The sequence below is a fragment of the Labeo rohita genome, chromosome 6 (genome assembly GCF_022985175.1).
Source record: "Labeo rohita strain BAU-BD-2019 chromosome 6, IGBB_LRoh.1.0, whole genome shotgun sequence".
Taxonomy (NCBI): domain Eukaryota; kingdom Metazoa; phylum Chordata; class Actinopteri; order Cypriniformes; family Cyprinidae; genus Labeo; species Labeo rohita.
The window spans coordinates 6,239,192-6,255,379 of NC_066874.1; the positions used below are offsets into that span (position 1 = coordinate 6,239,192).

A 16,188-nucleotide genomic window follows, 5' to 3' on the forward strand; every position below is an offset into this window, starting at 1 on the left:
CTTTGTTATAATATCTGGACAGTATCACTTTTCTAGCATATGTTCTCCTAAAAAATAGCAAAATGAGAAATTAAAAACATGCTCATCATAGATGCAGTATTTTCAAGTCATTTTCAGCAATTGCAAACAATGAAAAACAAACTATATCAATAGAAAACAGTCATTTTCACCTCACTGGACAAGCAGAAAATACTTTGACTGCTTTTATAAAGGCACAATTTGCTATGGAGCTCAGTGTCTGAGTTAGTTCCACCTGTGAAAAGGATTGGTGCTATCTCAAACAGCAGAAGTCTGGCACTGAATATCTCCGAGACACCTTTTTAACAGTTACTTAATCTAAGTGAAAGTGTATTTAACTATTTAACCTCCACAGACACGAAGATCCAGGTCAGTGTGTGGTAAAAGCACTGCTTGTTATTATGCATTGTTGCCTGTGCTAAAAGATCTCATCCTTTGACTAATGCCTAATTTTTATGAGTTCACAAATGCCACTCTAACCCTCTCAGTGAGGGAAAATGGAAATTATTGAGGGACATACAAGCCAGAATTTCTGAGTAACCTTCAAATGTTTAGTGATGTTCCATGGATGATATTTAGTGGGGCATATTGTGGTGTTTTGAGGGCTCTTGTCTTGTGGTATAACAAAAAAGGTGAAAATAGACAGACAGAGGAAGAGAAAGCGAGTGGAAAAAAAAGACAGAATGAATATTTCACTAGAACACCCTTGACATATCTGAAGTGCTCTGAAGCCGCAATGTTGAAGCAGCAGTGAAACTGGCAGTCATGACGCTTTTAAATCCTTAACACACATCACGATTACAACACACCTGCTCTGAAGAGTTTCAAAACTCAGGAAAACTGACACACACACAAATAGATAAAGCATTTGGAGTTCAATGAATGCCTCAGTGTCAAACACTAAAGGAGCTCAAAGCACTCTTAGTCAAATAGAGTTCACATTCACACAGATACATTAGGGTTGTTTTGCTTTGGTTAGTTCTGTGTAAAATAAAGCAGAGTAAAAAACATTCAGTGGTTCAGTCATTAAAAAATATACTTCACCCTAAAATAATAATTCTGTCATCATTTATTCACCCTCATATCAAACTCGTAAGAATTTCCTTTTTTAATAAAACACAATCAATGCTCATTTCAATATTGAAAGCTATTCACTGATCAGCCACAACATTAAAGCTTTTGACAGGTAAAGTGAATGACATTGATTTTATTGTTACAATAGCACCTATCAAGGGGTGGGATATATATTAGGCAGTTGGAAACAGGAAAAATGAGCAAGCAAAAAGATGAGCAACATTCAGAAGGGCCAAACAGTAATATGACGGGGTCAGAGCTCAAAAACAGCAAGTCCTTCCATCTTGTTTTATTTAAAAAAAGATGAAATCAAAAAGTCATAACTGAACCTTCTGGTGAAAATGACAACCTTCTGGTGATGTACGGATGAGGTCAAAAGTTTAGAATCTGCAAAATGACCTGAATAAGATATTTCACATTTCACAAAGATGTTTACATACAGTCCACAAGAAAAAATAATAGTTGAATTTATAAAAATAACCCGTTCAAACGTTTTCATCCCCTTGGTTCTTAATACTGTGTTGTTACCTGAATGATCCACAGCTGTTGTTTTGTTTAGTGATAGTTGTTCATGAGTCCCTTGTTTATCCTAATCAGTTAAACTGTCTGCTGTTCTTCAGAAATCCTTTAGGTCCCACAGATTCTTTGGTTTCCTAGCATTTTTGTATTTTTGCATTTTTGAACCCTTTCCAACAATGACTATGATATTGACATCTACCTTTTCACAGGGACTCATATGCAACTAATACAGAAGGTTCAAACGCTCACTGATGCTCCAGAAGGAAACAAGATAGGGTGAAACAACGGGGGTGAAAACCTTTTGAATTTGAAGATCAGGGTAAATTTGACTTATTTTGTCTTCTGGGAAACATGTAACTATCTTCTGTAGCCTCTGAAGGGCAGTACTAAATGAAAGAATATGATATTTAGGCAAAATAAGAAAAACTGTACACATCTTCATTCTGTTCAAAAGTTTTCACCCCCCAGTTCTTAATGCATCATTCTTCCTTCTGGAGCATCAGTGAGTGTTTGGACCTTCTGTAATAGTTGCATACGAGTCCCTCAGTTGTCCTCAGTGTGAAAAGATGGATCTCAAAATGATACAGTCATCATACAGGGTTCAAATACACAAAAATGCTGAAAAACCAAAGAATTTGTGGGACCTGAAAATTTTTCTAAAGAACAGCAGGCAGTTTAACTGTTCAGGACAAACAAGGGACTCATGAACAACTATCACTAAACAAAAAAAACACAACTGTGGATTATTCAGGTTACAACACAGTATTAAGAATCAAGTGTATGTAAACTTTTGAACGGCGGGAATTTTTATAAGTTCAACTGTTATTTTCTCATGGACTATATGTAAACATCTTTTATGTGAAATATCTTATTCAGGTCAGTACTAAATAAGAAAATAACATGCAATTTGTATGATCCTCCTATTTTGGTAAAATAAGTAACATTTTGCAGATTCTGAAAGGGAGACCTCAACTGTATGCCAGTTACAAGAATGCTGCTTAATTTACTTAAATGAAAAATCTCTTAAAGGGAATCCTGGGTAATGTATGGCTTGTATGCTTGTATGGCTTAATATAACAAAGCATGTCTCTTACTAAGATAAGTAGTAGAAAACCCATGAAAGATTTAAGCTATTTAAAAAATACACATTGTTTTATGCATATTTTCGACTATAGGGGGCGCCATTATTTCGACGATGTAAAAAGGTTGCAATTCCTGAGCTACTGTACCTGTTGTGTTACTGCAACACAATTCGGAAAATAATATACTGATACAATGACCACAGCTACTAAAAGAGCGTACAGGTGGCGACTTAAACCAAATGGCGTACAAACGATTTTTCCCCACAAGGAGTCTAAATGCTCTGAATATTGAGTGAAATCCATGCTGAGAAAATCCTTCAGTGGCTGCGGCGTCATGACAAGCGTCGGTATGTTTACATCCTGCCAGGATGGCATCTAGCATTTCTTGTCTCTGCCATTCAGTAGCTGTGGTCTACTAAAAGCCTCAAAAGCATCCGGGCTAAAGTGGAGAAAACAAAGACTTGGGTCTTTAGGAAAGTTCATTCGTCAACAAGTGTCTTCCTATTCTTTTCTCCTCTTCTTATAGGAAAGCAGTGAAAACTTGCATTGTTTCTCTTCCTGCCCGCTGACTGAAAATTACAACCAAAAGCCACACAATGTGGCATCATACCAGTATATTTTTTTCCAAGTTGTGTTGCGGTAAAAATAGCAACTGGTTGCACCAGTAGCTCACAGAGTGCAACCATTTGATGTCATTGTAATAATGGCACCTCCCACAGTCTAAAATATGTATAAAACGATGTGGATTTTTTAAAAAACATAAATCTTCAATGGGCCTTCTACAACATATTTCATTAAGAGACATCATTTATGTTACATTAAGCTATACAAGTCTTAATACCCAGGATTCCCTTTAAATTTGTGGATAATTTAAGGTTTTATACTATGAAATCTTTACTTGGGAAGTCACTATATATAACAAACGATCCTAAATAATATACATTTCCTTTCATATTTGTGTGAACTATCCTTTTAATTGTTCAATTCATTGTTTGAACTGATATGCCACAATTATTCTAACAGTGACATTGTCAGCAAGCATTTTGCTGTAGTTTTGGCATAGATAATAAGAATGAAACTGATAAAGCAGCAAAACATGCTCAGCATTCAGCACCAGCAGCAAACCCCCCAAGGCCACACCATCCTCACTAAACAGAGATGGAGCTGTCATTGTCATGTCATATAAATTAAGACATAAGGTTTAACTGTAGCTGTAGCAGAGGAGAGGACAAAAAACATGGACTTTAGAGTGGATTGATGGAAGTTGTTGAAGTGAAATGCTTACATGTTTAATTGATGAAACGGCTCTGCTGACTCTGAAGACTTTGAAGGAAAGACAGACGGAGGGAGGTACGGGGACAAGGAGTTCAAAGTAAAAGGAAACAGAGAGAGAAAGATCGATAATGAAATCAACCCAAGAAAAAGGGAGAAATAGAAGCGGAAAGAGAGATGATGGCTGAAGTGAAGGGTAGGGATGTCTTTCCTGAGGAAATCATACAGTGTGTGAACATTGTAGACACGTTTCGTGGCGGCTGGGGATGCTGTCAAATCAAAAGCTTCTCGTAGAAAAGTAGAGCACCAAAAAATGCAGGCACTTAGTGATGTCAAAAAAAACCTCTCGAGTCTATAGTGGGTGTCAGCCTGTCGGTCAAAAAATAAACCACACAAACACCTCAGAATGCCTTGAGGTGTTGAGAAAACAAATGTAATCACGAAGAAGCACTGCAAATCACTGAATCAAATCAAGTCAACAACAGTATTATAATATGAAACTGTTCATGTATAGTCAAACATACACTACCAGTTAACATTTCTGAATAATTTGGATTTTTAAAAATGTTTTTAAAAGAAGTCTCTCATGCTTATTAAGGCTGCATTTATTTGATCAAAAACACAGTAAAAACAGTCATATTGTGAAATATTATTACAATTTAAAATAACAGGTTTCAATTTTTAAGTTTTATTGTTTTGTTTTTTTACTTTAAACCTTACCCTAGCAAAAACTGTTTTCAAAATGCTTCTTGAGCACCAAATCAGAATATTAAAATGATTTCTGAAGGATCATGTGACACTGAAAACTGGAGTATTCGCTGCTGAAAAATCAGCTTTGCACCACATTAATAAATTACTTCTAAAAGACTTGGTATAGAAATTGGTATAGAAAACAGCTATTTTAAATTGTAATAATATTTCAAAATACTGCTGATTTACTGTAATTTTGATCAAATAAATGCAGTCTTTTTGAGTGTAAGAGAAACATTAAAAATCTATTTACATATGGTATATAAATATACTGATATGTTTACTGCTGTTCTGCATACTGTTATCTAATTGTGTGTAGTCTTAAGTCTTATTGACCAAAAATGGGATGGCATTTTTACATCAGATGGGATGCCAGCAGTACTTGAACCACCAACTGTTATTTTACCCAGAAAGTTGGCAAAAGGATCTAAATCCATAATGAAGGTGCAGCAGGCAGCCAGAAGATTTGTGCACAAGGACAAAATTAACTTTAATTACGGCATTTGATAAAGGTCAAATTAAATGAGGAGAAGCATTGCAAAAATACTGCTTACAGAAATTAAATTTCTTAGATGATACCTGAGCCAAAAAACAGGAGGTAATTTGCTCTGTAATTTTTACCGTGGTTGAGAGAGGAAAACACAGACGTGTTTGATTAAGTCTTAAAGTATGTTTGCCAAATTTACACTGCCTTTTATGAGAAAATTAATCTCACCTGAATAGCTCTAAAAAACAAAAACAACCAAAAACATAAGTGACCTTACTGAAAAGACCAAGGGCCAGTTGCATCGACACAACTACGATGTTAACACTGTCTTCAGAACTAATCTGACAAAAGTAGTTACACAAGAGGAAATCAGATTTATTTCTCAGATTCAAATTAGCCCAGATTTGTTTTTTTATGCACAGGATAAATTCACCCAAACTAAAAATATGCAGAAAATGTACTCACCCTAAGAACATCCAAGATGTAGATGATTTTGCTTCTTCATCAAAACAGATTTGAGAAAATGTAGCATTACAACACATGCTCACCAATGGATCCACTGATAAACACACCAGCAAAGTAATCCACATGACTCCAATATTTCAATTAATGCTTTGTGAAGTGAAAAGCTGCATGTTTGAAAGAAACAAATCAACCATTAAGGCATTTTAACTTTAAACTGTCACTGGCTAAAATACATCATTCATAATAACGCTTCCTCCAATGATAAAACCCATACCCTGTTTTCGATGGATTGGATTGGTGTGGATTACTTGCGAATTATTGTGATGTTTTTATCAGCTGTTTGGACTCTCATTCTGATGGCACCCATTCACTGCAGATGATCCATTGGTGACCAAGTCAGGTAATGCTAAATTTCTTCAAATCTGTTCAGATGAAGAAACAAACACATCTACATTACTGATGAAATAAGGGTGAATTTTTCAGCAAATTTTTGTGTGAACTATTCCTTTAATTTATGCTAAAAGAATAATGCAATTTATGTAACTGTCCACAGATTTAGATCAATATGTATTTCCATGCTGCTTATTTTGGCATTGTTCTAGCTTTTGGGCTGATAAAGCTGGTTAACCAAAGAAAGCTTGCTTGTTAATGAGCCTGGCATGAATCACACCAAATAGTGTTCTCTGCTGATAACCAGCCATATTGTAATGATTTATCTTTTCTCCAAGGTGTTGCACCTGGAACAACTGTGGTTTAAGAGCAGGATTTTATCACACCACCAACAGTACTGGACATTTCAGTGGCAGCGCAGAGCCCCAGGCGTTGGCCCACTTCTCCTTTGCCAAACCAGTTCTCTCAGTGGACTGGGTATTTATAATATACTGTCCAGTCCATAGTGACATAGCACCATATTAATAATTCATCATACATCATGTGCCTTAAAGGGGTTGTTTGAAAAAGAAGCAAGGTCATTGTTTCTAGAGGGAAAATAGCAGCTCCAATTTAAATTGCTGCTCATGAAATGTCAATTCCATATCCAAAACTCTCATTTCACATTTGTTTTTTCCACACAAAAAGCAGCAGCATCAACCTTCTACTACTAATACTCTCTTAAAAAAAAAGTCATTTGGGTCTGGAGCAGCATGAAGGTAATTAAATGCAACAGAAAAGAAGAACAAATTGGACATAAGCTTCCTCGGAAATGATGCACTGCTCAAACACACACAGAAACTGTTTGCTCAGCTGACTTTCCAGTTCTCCCCAAGACTGACAGTCCACTTAGGATCTTATCTGGGTGACATGCTTGAGGACACAGGCGAATATCTGTTGTGATAGTGTTACCATGGCATCAGCATGACAGCTGATGCACTCATGCTCTTGCTAATTCAATACAGATCACAAATAGACAGAAGCACATCACAGATCACATTCACTTCCACATGCTGTCAGCCAGATTTTTAGCTGTCATTTGAATACTGCAAACAGAGATATCAGTACCAGTGTGTTAGCCTTGATCTCTTCGGTCCATAATGTGTGTCCACTGTTCTATTTCTTTCATCTAGCCATTCCATTCTCTTGCCCTTTTTGTGGGTTTCACACTCTGTCATCTCTGATTTCTGGGATTTGTCCTTCTGTTTTTCTGCGGGCATCTCTCCAAGTACCGTATAGGGAAACTGGGTTAGCATCATCCTTCTGTCTCTCTCTACCCACCACCAGTTCCTCTCTCTTTCCTTCTAATGTCTTCATTTCTCATGCTCTTCTTTAAAGTCAACATGAAATCAAATTTGACCCCATTTACTTTCCAAAAGCATGTTTTTAGCCCCACTGAAGATGATTCATCAGTGCGCAGTTCTGCGAGGAAAAACAAATGTTAGTCTTGTAATCTTTCATCAAAATGCAATAACTTGGTCCTCCTCTGAAATGACTTTCCTTGGTGATGGCAGAGCTAAAATACGTAGCGAGTGCTGTCTGTTAGCATTCCCATCTCAGTGGAAGTTGCTTGGCTGGTGCAAGACCACCTGGAAGTGCATGTTTCAAAATCTGCCAAATTCTGGGTGCTTAGATCTGCAGCCAGGTTGTTTTGAGCCATAAATGCCAAGTGACTATTCACTTTGCAGCTGCAGAAAAATGACATCATGACTGGCAACATGAGATTGGCTGATGGCACCATGAGAATTGACGCGAACCCTTAATTAGTGAATCCATCAAAGGCAGCAGACAGCATTTTACACCAAATACAAACAGGGTAGTGACAACACATATAAATCATATGTTTTATCACTACCCTGTTTGTATTTGGTGTATATAATAAAATGTGACCCAGGACCACAAAACCAGTCATTTTTTTGAAATTGAGATTTATACATCACCTGAAGCCCAGAAGGCTATGGTTGGTTAGAATAGGACAATATTTGTCTGAGAAACAACTATTTGAAAATCTGGAATGCAAACAATTCTAAATATTGAGAAAATCACCTTTAAAGTTGTCCAAATGAAGTTCTTAGCAATGCATATTACTAATCAAAAATTAAGTTTTGATATATTTACGCTAGAAAATTTACAAAATATCTTCATGGAACGTGATCTTTACTTAATATCCCAATGATTTTTGGCATAAAAGAAAAATCAATAATTTTGACACATGCAATGTATCACATGCAGGGTCACAAATATTGAAACACTTACAAAAATATACAATGCATTTTAATAAACAGATGCCTTTAAATGGCTATCAGTGGAGAAAGATGGTCTTTGCAGACTAATGTAGTTACGCCATCTACCAGCAGGGGCAGACTAGGACCTGTTGGCTGATGTCAATCTAATTGTTTCCCATTCAAAAAAAGTGTTCTATTTAACTCTGAAAAACTGATACTATAATGAGATTTATATTTTGCTTCAACAATTGTTGATTAAAATACATTACTATTCAAAAGTTTGGGGCTGGTAAGTCTTTTATGGCCATTAAGGATACAATTATTTTTATTTGATCAAAAATACAGTAAAACAGTAATTCTGAAAAATATTAGCACAATTTAAAATAACAATTTTCAATAATTAACAATAATAATGTTCAGCATCATTACTCCAGTCTTCAGTATCACATGATCCTTCAAAAATCAATCTAATATGCTGGTTTGCTGCTTAAAATATATATATTTTTTTATGTTAAAAACATGCTGCTGCCGAAAAAAGACAATATTTTTAAAAGCATTTATGCGATATGGAATTTTTTGTAACAGTGTATATTTTTGATCAATTTAAAGTAATATGACCTTGCTGAATAAAACGTATTAAAAATACAATTTTAATTTCTTAATAAAAAAGAATCCAAACCTATGAACTTTTTTTTTTTTCATTTTTAACTTTACAATTCATTAAGCATTTTATTTATTTAATTTATTTTAATACAAATATACAGTTATTTGTTCTTTCTGCAAACATTTTCCTTTTTTAAATTAGAAAAAAATATTTTTAATGCTAGTTTACGTCATTAAAAGGGATAGTTCACCCAAAAATGAACATTTTGTCATTAACTACTCACCCTCACGTCGTTACAAACCTGTAAGACCTTCGTTCATCTTCGGAACACAAATTAAGATATTTTTGATGAAATCTGAGAGCTTTCTGACCCTGCATAGACAGCAATGCAACTGACATGTTCAAGGCCCAGAAAGGTAGTAAGGACATCGTTAAAATAGTCCATGTGTAATTTTATGAAGCTACTAGAATACGTTTTGTGTGCAAAGAAAAAAAAAGACTTTATTCAACAATTTCTTCTTTTCCGTGTCAGTAGTGCTGTCTATGCAGAGTCAGAAAGCTCTTGAATTTCATCAAAATGAACTTAACTTGTGTTCCAAAGAAGAAAAAAGATCTAATGGGTTTGGAATGACATGAGAGTGAGTAATTAATGACAGAATTTTCATTTTGGGTAAGCTATCTTTTATTCACCAAAAACTTCCTTTCCATTTTAAACTCAAGCACATATTTTCATGGTGCACACTTCCTGCTTTCTTGCTACCTAGCAACCTTGAAGAATTGTCCTTCCGTGATGCTTTTCATGTGTAGGTCACAGCGGTGCACGATGCTTGTGTTAAGCAGTGTGTTCAAGTCCTGACACAAGTCATGCGAAAGAACCTTCATTTTCCCCATGTTTCATATTTCCATCAACAAATATTAGTCCTGCTTCTCTTTTTACTTCAGCACATCTCTCGCTCCATGCTCACATGGCCAACTCCCAGTGTTCCCAAGGCTGAGTAGGAGTGTTAAACAAAAGCTGATGCCTTAATCTAAGGCTTACTAAGATTAGGCTGTGGATGGTCTCTGTAGAGAGAGGTTAAACACATCCTCTGGGCATTGGTGTACACTTACAAGAGCTGAGTGCGGATGACACGGCTCTCAATGAGAATATCATATTTAACGTGTCTCTCTCTCTTCCTTATTTCTCTTTTACACCCTATCCTCCATTAGTGTTTTCTATTTTTCTACCTCCCTCAAACATCTATTAGAGATGAAAAATGGATTGATGCAACCCCATTAAAACTCGTACAACTTTTATGTGTATCTATAAAAATGGTTGTAATTATTAATTACTAGACTGTAAAAAAGATATGTTCATTGGTAAGTTTGTTTCTATATGGATGAAAAACAGTAATAATTCTAATGGGACATTTCTTGTAATATTACAGAAAAATACTGTTACATTTCCAGTTTTGGAACAGAACAAGTCATCTCATAATTTTCAAATTGACATTTGAATTCCCTATATGTTAGCTCACATTTGATGTGAGTTTTGTTACATCTTATGTTGTCACATTAATATTTATTGCACTATTTTAGTGTCAAGTGTGTCTCTTTACCAACTGTTTTCTGATGGTTGTCAGTATATTAGAAAGTTACAAAGCAGATTTTCGTACTTCATTAGGTATTAACATTAACATTACATCAGTTAATGAAAAACATTTTTTGTAAACTGTAAATTTAAAGGGATAGTTCACCCAAAAATGAAAATTACACCATGATTACATCAGGATTACTCACCCTCAAGCCATAGGTACATGACTTTCTTCATTCAGACAAATACAATCAGAGTTACATCAAAAAATGCATTATAATGGCAGTCAATGGGTGTTGAGATTTTGAAGCCCCAAAAATTGTGTCCATCCATCATAAAAAGTACTCCTCACGGCTCCAGGGGTTTAATAAAGGCTTTCTGAAGCAAATGTATTTGCGTACGAAAAATATCCATATTTAAAACTTAATAAACTGTAAAATAATAAGTTAAATACTGTGAAATAACGTAAGTTCAATTCATAAAACCAAAAAGTTCTCTGCTGTATTTTTCACAGTAAAGTTTAGCAATCACAGTTGCCATTTTTAACCATAAATTTCATTAGGGTGGTGCAAGGACCCTACTGGAATTGCTCAGATTCAGAGGTTTCATTGTAAAATTTATTGTAAGAGTATCACCCGCATAAAACAATTAGTTCCCATACAGAGACATTTAACTGTTTCTATGACTTTAATTTTCTGTGTTCCCAGCATTCCAGACAAGAGCATATGAAGATATAACATGGTTTCTTGTTTGATATTGCTTAAATAAATAAGTCTCTCTCTCTTTCTCCAATATATCTTTCCACTAGCCTCCTCGACAAACAGAATGAGGTCACAGAAATGCACTTATGGCAAACCCACAGCACTGGCATATAGGAGCACATGGTCCCCAAACATCCATCATGAATGGAGAGTTGTGACATCAGCCAGCTGCAGCCTCTAACTACATGACGCCGTATATCTCTGCTGGGCCAGAGCTTACTTCAGATCAAACACACATAGCTTCCATATTTACCAGAAAAACAGGCTGCCAAAAACTCACATAGCAGCATGAATAATTTAAGATGTATTTGTCAGCGTTTGTAGATTAAAGCACCATTAATGGACTAGTTTCACTCTCATGTTGTTTGAAACCTGCATGTTGTTACTGGTTCTATTAAACACACACACAAAAAGAGTTTTTCACATGAATTTTTTCATGAAGGTTTGGTTTTAAGTGTTTTTTTACTTGCACAATCTGAGGTTTCATTCATGTTTGTAGCACAAAACACTATAGAACATAAGCGCTGAAGGTCAGTGCTTTTTGTTTGTTTAAATTACTAGCCCCAAGTATGAGCGATAATAACAGTGATGTTTGCATCAGAAAACTAATAACACAAAGCATAAACTATTTTTGATTTGGACAGTTACATCCTGGTATATATATTGTGGTATGAGATGATTTCAACCCAGACTAATTTGAAAAAAAGTGCCTGTTGTGACATTTCTGCAAAATTACATTATGTCGCTTCTTGCACATTTCGCAACAAGTAAAAGGGAGTGATGATAAATTGCATTCAGTTTTACTTGAAACAGTTGAACATGAATCTGACAATGTATTATCATGTCCCCTTGGCAGAATCTGTGAAAATGTGAATAATCGTAACAAAATAAGAGAGATCATACAAAATGCATGATATTTTTAAATTTAAACATCCTTTGTGTAAAATGTCTTACTCAGGACTTTTTGAATCTGAAGGTCAAGGTAAATTGTACTTCCGGAGAACATTCAAGTATCTTCTGTTGCTTTCGAAGGGCAGTACTAAATGTAAAAAAATTACACTGACCAAAATTCTAAACGCAACACTTTGTTTTTGCCCCCATTTTTCATGAGCTGAACTCAAAGTTGTAAGACTTTTTCTATGCACACAAAAGGCCTATTTCTCTCAAATATTGCTCACAAATCTGTCTAAATCTGTGTTAGTCAGCACTTCTCCTTTGCCGAGATAATCCATCAACCTCACAGGTGTGGTATATCAAGATGCTGATTAGACAGCATGATTATTGCACAGGTGTGCCTTAGGCTGGCCACAATAAAAGGCCACTCTAAAATGTGCAGTTTTAGTGTATTGGGAGGGTGCGAAAACCAGTCAGTATCTGGTGTGACCACCATTTGCCTTACGCAGTGCAACACATCTCCTTCGCATAGAGTTGATGAGGATGCTGATTGTGGCCTATGAAATGTTGGGCCACTCCTCTTCAATGGCTGTGCGAAGTTGCTGGATATTGGCAGGAACTGGAACATGCTGTCGTATACGCCTATCCAGAGCATCCCAAACTTGCTCAATGGGTGACATGTCCGGTGAGTATGCTGGCCATGCAAGAACTGGGATGTTTTCAGCTTCCAGGAATTATGTACAGATCCTTCCAACATGGGGCCGTGCATTATCATGCTGCAACATGAGGTGATGGTCATGGATGAAATGGCATAACAATGGGCCTCAGGATCTCGTCACGGTATCTCTGTGCATTCAAAATGCCATTAATAAAATGCACCTGTGTTCACTGTCCATAACATACACCTGCCCATACCATAACCCCACCGCCACCATGGGCCACTCGATCCACAACGTTGACATCAGCAAACCGCTCACCCACACAACGCCATACACGCTGTCTGTCATCTGCCCTGTACAGTGAAAACCGGGATTCATCCGTGAAGAGAACACCTCTTCAAAGTGCCAGACGCCATCGAATGTGAGCATTTGCCTACTCAAATGACGATGACAAACTGCAGTCAGGTCGAGACCCTGATGAGGACGACGAGCATGCAGATGAGCTTCGCTGAGATGGTTTCTGACAGTTTGTGCAGAAATTCTTTGGTTATGCAGACCAATTGTTGCAGCAGCTGTCCGGGTGGCTGGTCTCAGACGATCTTGGAGGTGAAGATGCTGGATGTGGATGTCCTGGGCTGGTGTGGTTACACGTGGTCTGTGGTTGTGAGGCCGGTTGGATGTACTGCCAAATTCATACATCAACATTGCTTACGCTTCACATTGCTAGTTTAATGCTGTACCAGGTGAGCTACCGAGCAAGTTTACTATGTCGGAAAAGCCATCCGTATGGAGCTAGTTATGTGATGTAAACATCAAAATGCATGATTTTACAAAGTATAAGTATTTTGAGGTCATAAGATGGTATTGTGCAAGGAACCACATAAGCATGTTTTTTTATTAATCAATAATCTGACCCTGTAATTGGCATGAAAAGTTATTGCAGTTTTAGAGTTTTACTGCCACTAATATTAATTTCAGCTGGAAACTGCAGTGAATTGTATATATCCACCTACAACGTGCAGGAAATGGTAAAACTGCACTACAAACCAGTGTGTTCATAATTAAGATAATACAATAAAATAATATGGTAAGACACACTCATAAGGTGGATAGGTATGTTTTCTTAATTTTGCTGAAATGTATACAGTCATGCTTTTCCAGTAAAAAAGTGCATTTCAAATTGATATTCACAGCAACACCAAGCAACAAGTACTTATGTAACAAAATTTTGTTCTATCAGTATTTTTGGTTGTGGTGTGGGTTTGTGAAGTTTTGTAAGGACCCTTTATCATACCACCTTTTCTCGACTCATTATATAATGCTTGATGCCTTCAACATCACTAGTCATAACTGTTATCCTTATTTCAGTCCAGCATTTTACAATTTTATTTTAAATGCACTTGATGTTAGACAAATCTTACACATATTTCTTCTGTGTTCTTATGTTTTTTATCTATATTAGGTGTTAAATGTCCATTTCCCACCTACTCTTCCACCCTTACCAGGCTGTTTTTACTATTGCACCTTCAATATTTCTCTGTTAACTGTCTGCATTATGATTCATTTCATTTACTTCACTCTCCATCAGAGCTCATCAGGATGTGTCAGGTTGCTGAATAAACAGATGGGTTTTCATGTTAATGTGCTCCTGTTTGTGACTGCAACACCATGGCGGATTTGAAAACAAATTTCTTTTATTCCTTCCAATAAAAGTCCTTGACAATAAAGACGTAGGCTTATGCATTATATTCCAAGTCCTCTGAAAACATATTATATCTTTGTGTATGAAATTTAAGCCCTTACCAGCTAAAAACTGTATCCTACATTGTACAGTAGCTCTAAAATCTAAATATTTATTCGATTTCAACAGCAACTGGTGAGAGACACATACAAATTCAAAACCTGGCACAATTTTTTTTTTGTGAAAGCTACTACAAAGGTGAACATTCAGTTATTAATTTATTATTATTATTTAAGTTATATTTGGAGCTTGACAGCCCCTTTCTTATTGTATGGAAAAGAGCAGCCTGGACATTCTGCCAACTAATTCTGACAGAAAAAGTGAATAATGTGAATACATGTTGACAAATTTTCATTTTTTGGTGACCTATTGCTTCGGAGAATTTTAAGGCATTGTAAACTGAATTTCACTCCTCCGTGTTAAACTATCTGTACTGAAATGGAGCTGACCTCGATCCAGCACTCAGTGGCACTCCACTCATTAGGGAACACAAACGTCTGTGACTGCTGTGAATTAGAGAGCCACTTGACATCTTCAGATGTGGAGAGGCAGCATGTCTCAATAATTAAGCCCTTCAGCAGGGTTCAAACACGTGTTTATAACGGGAAAAGCAGCCTTGTTTAAGGCGCCAGAACTGACGGGAGAGTTTTTCCTTTTCACTATCACCGTTTCCAGATTCTACTCTCAGCAAAAGATAGAAACCTCTAACCGCCCACACACACTCCAAGAACCCACATATTCACACACGTGCGCACTCACGCATGCAGGGCGCAGATGCAAACGCTCACTATCCTCAAGACAAAAAGAAAGGCAGTTACACACAAAGAGAGCATGCTCACACATGCACACAGTGTTCCTACAGAGATACGTTCATTTGTGGATGAAAGACAAGAAACGTCCAGAAGATTGTCTAAATCATGTTTCAATTCAACATCAAAATAAGAAGTCATGACATATGAAAAGATCATTGTACTACAAATCCAAAAACAGCTTTTATTGAAACTAAGCTGCCAAAACACTCATATTTTATCTCAGTATGATGTCAGTGCCATGAAAGACCTGCAGAACACCTACTTCAACATCATTGCCTCTTTAGCCCCACCCACCAATTTGCACACTTAGTAGGAGGTGAGTAAAAATGAGAGAGGCACAAACACAGGATTACTCAGGCAACAAAATGATAGAGATGCCTCCGAGGATTGCAAGAAGCTGTGCAAAGCCAAATTGTGGAGAGGCAGTTTTTACATTGCTTTCCTTGTAAACCTCACAAAATGTCTACACTAGATGCGACCCCAACAGACTACACTGGATGCAACAAAATGACCACTGCAGCAACGATTCCCATTAACACATATCTGCAAAATGACTTAAAATGCTGTATTATGCATGCCAGGCACAACAAAAGCCATCCAGCTGCTACTCAAAACTAGCCCAAAACTAGCCCAAATACACTTTTTTTTTTTTGTCGGGGTTCCCCTGGTAAATTCGTATTTCAGATAAATATGATTATATTGGGGTCACTTCAACCTGCGGACATCAAAAACAACCCGTGGCAACAGTGTTAAAAGAGCCAGATTCAGTGGGAAAGGCGCTGACTTGGCCACACTGATGCCAGGCCAGTAGGTGGCGATGTCA

At 36.7% G+C, this 16,188-nt stretch overlaps 1 protein-coding gene across 7 annotated transcripts in view; it reads right to left on the reverse strand.

The window, feature by feature from the left end:
- plppr2b (phospholipid phosphatase related 2b) overlaps positions 1-16,188 on the reverse strand; it is a 147,379-nt gene that overhangs the window by 14,103 nt on the left and 117,088 nt on the right. The gene's annotated exons all lie outside the window — the stretch shown is intronic.